The following is a 5,468-nucleotide window of genomic DNA, read 5'->3' as shown; positions in this document are numbered from 1 at the left end:
TAGCACTACCAGAAGGTACTGACGATTTCGTGGTATACTGCGACGCCTCGCGCCAAGGTTTGGGTTGCGTGTTGATGCAACGCCAAAAAGTTATAGCTTACGCATCGCGTCAACTGAAGGTACATGAAAAGAACTATACCACACATGATTTGGAACTCGGCGCAGTGATATTTGCTTTAAAGATCTGGATTCTGGAGACACTACCTTTATGGTACGAAATGTACAATCTTCACAGATCACAAGAGCCTACAGCACATATTCAACCAGAAGGAGTTGAATATGAGGCAAAGACGTTGGGTTGAGTTGTTGAATGATTACGACTGCGAGATATAGTATCATCCAGGGAAGGCGAATGTAGTCGCCGACGCCCTAAGTCGAAAAGAAAGGATCAAGCCCATAAGGGTTAGGGCTTTGGAGATGATTATCCAAACCGATCTTTCCTTGCGCATTCGTGTCGCGCAGAAAGAATCCCTTAAGGAAAGAAACCTTGAAGAAGAATATCTCCGTGGGATGGAGAAACTATTGGTGCCAAACGAGGAAGGAACGTTATGTTTTGAGAAAAGGATTTGGGTTCCTCTGTTTGGTGGTTTGAGGAAAGTTATTTTTGATGAAGCTCACAAATCACGGTACTCTATCCATCCAGGAGCGGATAAGATGTACCAAGACCTTAAAGATTACTACTGGTGGCCTAGGATGAAAGGCGATGTTGCTGTTTATGTGAGCAAATGTTTAACGTGCGCTAAAGTGAAAGCGGAATACCAGAAGCCTTCAGGACTTCTGCAACAACCAGAAATTCCCAAGTGGAAATGGGAACAAATCTCCATGGATTTTATTACAAAGTTGCCAAGAACTCCAAGAGGTCATGACACTATTTAGGTAATAGTGGACTGATTAACGAAATCTGCGCACTTCTTACCTATCAGAGAGAAGGATAATACTAGCAAGTTGGCTGAAATTTACATGAGAGAAATCATTACGCGCCATGGAGTACCCCTCTCGATCATCTCTGATAGAGACGGAAGGTTCGTATCAAGGATTTGGCAATCCTTCCAAGAAGCTTTTGGCTCGCAATTGAATTTGAGCTCTGCTTTTCACCCACAGACCGACGGACAAAGCGAGCGAACTATTCAGACTTTAGAAGATATGCTGAGAGCATGTGTTACGGATTGGAAGGTGAACAAAACCCGCCGGAGCAGTGTCAAGCTCGTCAAAGTCAGATGGAATGCCAGACATGGTCCTGAATACACCTGGGAGCGTGAGGACCGGATGAAAGAGAAATACCCCCACTTATTTCCCAAGAACCCTGCTTCTAGAAGCAGAACTTAAAATTTCGGGACGAAATTTTTCTAACGGGGGGAGAATGTGACAACACTCACTAAACCAGGTATCCGTACGACTTAATTAATAATTGATTAATGTGCTTACTTGAAATTATGGATCAACTGCTACTTGAATGCTGATACATGTACTTACTTGCATCATACTTTACTTGTTGTCACTCCATGTTTTGCTTACAGCACCTTAGTGAAAACCTTGATGCACCAAAAGCACAGTAGCACAATGAATGGATAACCTATTGAACATGTTGATATAGCCAGCATCAGGCAGACACTGCCTCTAAGGCCTGTATGAGCCCGAGATAGTTTACTACACTAGTAGAGAGTGTAGGGATAAGAAGGTTCTAGAACTGCGTCACTAGGTATAAGTTACAGTGACTGGATGTGCCTAAAACATACTCTAAGTACAAAATTCAGCACTTTAACTAAAAATTCAGCATTTGGTTAACTAATAAAGTGCCAAAACATGAGAAAAATATTACTAGACACTTTCTAAAGTGTCGGGAATAAGTTGTGTCACTAAAAATAGTATTAACGACACTTTAAAGCTTTGTTAAGCACTTTAACAGATCACTATCCAACCGAACAACCGGACTTTACCCGGAACATAAAAATATTGCCAACAACATTGTTTTTCTTTTTCTGAGCCAGTTAGGGTCCCTGAATACCCTAACACCCGCTATAATGCACAACACACTAGTAACCGAGTTAACCTCTAACTTAACTTAACTATAACCTAACTAATAGTCGGAAACTAACCGGATTACCACCCCCCCCCCAACCGAATCGGTCACATTGTGACCACCCCTTGTCCTATTTTTGATTAAACTAATCACATGTGTTTAAAATCAAGGGGACATGAAGACCTTTGGTTAAAACTTGTAGAGATTGCCTATAAGTTTCAAGCTTAACACAACATAACAATCACCACCCACACTTGAACTTCATCACTCTCTCTCCCTCTCCCTAAGCTCTCGGCCGAACACCCCCTCCACCATCCATCCACCTTTCAATTTCCATCTTCTCATTTCAAGTGCATTCAAGTGTCAAGGATCACATACGAGGAAGCTTGGTGCATTCGGAACGTGAAGGACCTCATCTCATTGCTTTTATCCACTCATTCTTCGACTAGTTTCTTCCCTAGCCTCGAGCTAGTAGTAAGTTGCTATAAACGCCCTCTTGATCTATTTTAAAGTGGTTAAAATGAAATGTGATGGTTAAAACTCATGAACTTACAAGATGATATGTAAAAGTCTACTAAAATGTTAAAGATGTTGGTTAAAAGCTATGATGTTGTGTAAACCTTGTAAGACTTGTCTTGTGGTGATTATTTAGTGCCGATCTATGTTGTGGTAGCTCGGATCATCATCTAACCCGGATGGTCATGTTCATGGATCATGACATAGAGTATGTTCAAGTGTAAAAAGGGTTAAATGATGAAACTTGTAACACTCTAGTTATTATTTTAAAGGTTTTCGTATAAATTACGAAAACCGACATGTATTTAGTGTTATGAATCCTTAGACAATTCCGAGTAAATTAAAACTTTTACAATTCATAAGCTATTCTATGAACGTGATTGGGTTCGTCGTTAAAATTTACAACGAGGCAATGTGCGGAAGCATGAGTCTTTATTGTGTTCGGTTCTTTAGTTTGATCGTCTTCCGGCATCCCATAGTGTACCTACATTTCATAAACATGAAATGCTTAGTCATACAGGGTTTTAAACGTGTCTAAACGGGTTCGAGAAACAATTGATAACAAAACAACAATTTCAACCTGACCTCCACCGTAAATTACGGTGGCACCATAATTTACGGTGGCCACTGGTTTTACATGCCCCTACCGTAAACCAGTAGGGGGCTACCGTAAGACTTTCATCTCCACCGTAAATTACGGTGGCACCGTAATTTACGGTGGACTCTGCATCCAGCTTTTCCAATTTGCCGCAATTTTGACCCATTCATGTTTTTATCAAACGAAACATGTTTGTTTGATCCTTATTCTCACGGTAATCATAATTTCAATAATTCCTATCATATTAGGTTCAAGTCGCGGGTTCCTTACGTATCTTAAACCCATTTACGCTCCTATGCATATTTTGACCCGTTAAGGGTGTTTATGCATATTTTGATCATGAAACGCTCTCATTCATTTCTAGCATTATCATACAACATTTCTTATCAAGTGATCTTCCACCACAAACTTATTTGTGGTGGACTTAAGGGGGGGATCTAAATAATCCGAGTTTTTCTCGTCGGATTACTAAATTTACGACAAAGACTCGTATAGAGTCATTTGACCAAAGGTTTACATCTTTTGCGACTTAATACTTATTTCAATTACTTACTTGATCGTAAAACTCGTTTCAAAACTACCTTTAAAGGTAGCTTGTCCAATTTAGCTTATAAGGGCGTTTTAGTCCGTTTAGCCAATCATTTACGATGAAGGGCTTTTGGAAGTATATTCGACCCGAAATCCCTCTTTTAACTTATGATTTTGTTTGAAAAGTCATTAAGCTTCCCAACGCAAAGTTCACTATATTAAACATTTGGTTTACTTATCAAGTAACCAAATGTTTATTTTGACTTCTATTAGCACTCGTTGAACCACATATTCTAAATGAGTGTTACCCTGTTTCACATACCTGGCGCGGGTCAATATATCAACCCGTTTTTAATACCTTGCTTTTATAACCGCTAATCCATGGCGTTGCTAATACCCATTTCACATTTACTCCTGAAATAATATAACTCGACAATAATCATTAGTCGTTATTGTCAAGAGGTGATATCTTCACCTTTTGACCCGTTTGGTCTAAGTGACCGGTTAGGTTGATGAGATGGCATTTATTACCAACTCATCTATACGACTCGCTCCGGTTTACACCGTGCGGTCATTTCACCTATTGATCGTTCCCTAACGCTTTTTAGCCTATCATAGCTTACGTCATACGGTGCCATTCAAAATCAATAGTTATGGTCAACGCGTGACCAATTTTACCGTTTTACCCTTATTGTTTGTTTTGGTTTACCCTATAAGGCAACCATTCCAACGTTTCATTTTCCATTTATCATAAAATAATCGAATTACTGATTTTAAATCTTTTCTAAACCATCAACATGGTTTCTTGTCATGCTTGTCCAACTTGTTCCGTGCGTCTACACGCCGGAACATCATACCGCAATTATGTATTTATCTTATTCGTAACTAATACGATAAGAGGATATTCTAAAATACAAGACTAGTGTAAGCCATACTTACCTCGCACCCGAATACGCTTTTTCTTCTCGTGCTTGATTCGTTTGACCGCTTCTTTCCCAAGCCTCCACCTAGCTTGTAGAGTGTCAAACTATTATTATAATCCGTTTTAGCCCATATTTCACGTAATTAGTCAAATTAGCCAATTACGCATTTCTTTCATAAGATCCTCTTTTCAACATTCATTCAGGCATTTTAACAAACACCTTGTAGGTGAGATTTACAAGCATATTTTCTCTAATCATGTTCATCATTTTAATCAAGTTTTAGTATCAAAAATCATGCCTCTATGTCTAGTGTACATGAACTACACCTAGAACTAGCATCACAACATCAAGGTTCATCCATTTAGCACCCTAATTCGAGTGTTCACCATATTTCTACAAAACCCATTTAACACATGATAGGGTAATTATCAAATCCCTAGTTTGGGCCTCAATTCGTCAAGTTTTCAACTAGGGTTTGTTTCTAACGAAGATTTCATCATAATAACACTTATATACATCAATATTCATTCCAGATTTTCGATTTTGATTGTTCATCAAAATCTCAAGGTATCACCAAATTACAAAATTTGACATACCTTTCGATCCTCTTGACTCGGTGATCGTTTATACGCGTTCATGCATTGATTTGGTCTTGAATTGATCCTCCAATTTGAGGGTATTGATCAAGCTAGGGTTTGGCTCCTTGGAGCCCCTCCTGGTCGTACGCACACACACACACACTCTTAGTGTGTGTTGTGTTTTATTTCTTGATTTAATTAAAACAAGTTTCTTCACTAGGCAACCCTAGTCCCCCATGTTTTATTTTGATCATTTGAAGCTACAACTCACTATTTATCACTTAGCCTCATACTAATAACTAGGT

At 39.1% G+C, this 5,468-nt stretch overlaps 1 long non-coding RNA gene across 1 annotated transcript; it reads right to left on the bottom strand.

The window, feature by feature from the left end:
• Positions 1-2,821: 2,821 nt before the first annotated feature.
• On the bottom strand, positions 2,822-5,259 carry LOC110938954. The gene is made up of 4 exons (XR_002591845.1): positions 5,182-5,259; positions 4,602-4,669; positions 3,985-4,076; positions 2,822-3,020 (listed from the first exon to the last, which is right to left on the bottom strand). It is a non-coding gene; the product is annotated as an uncharacterized LOC110938954 (long non-coding RNA).
• Positions 5,260-5,468: the final 209 nt, after the last annotated feature.

The sequence above is a fragment of the Helianthus annuus genome, chromosome 5, assembly GCF_002127325.2.
Source record: "Helianthus annuus cultivar XRQ/B chromosome 5, HanXRQr2.0-SUNRISE, whole genome shotgun sequence".
Taxonomy (NCBI): Eukaryota; Viridiplantae; Streptophyta; class Magnoliopsida; order Asterales; family Asteraceae; genus Helianthus; species Helianthus annuus.
The sequence above is the reverse complement of the archived record's forward strand: the minus strand, read 5'-3'. Positions and strand labels throughout refer to the sequence as shown.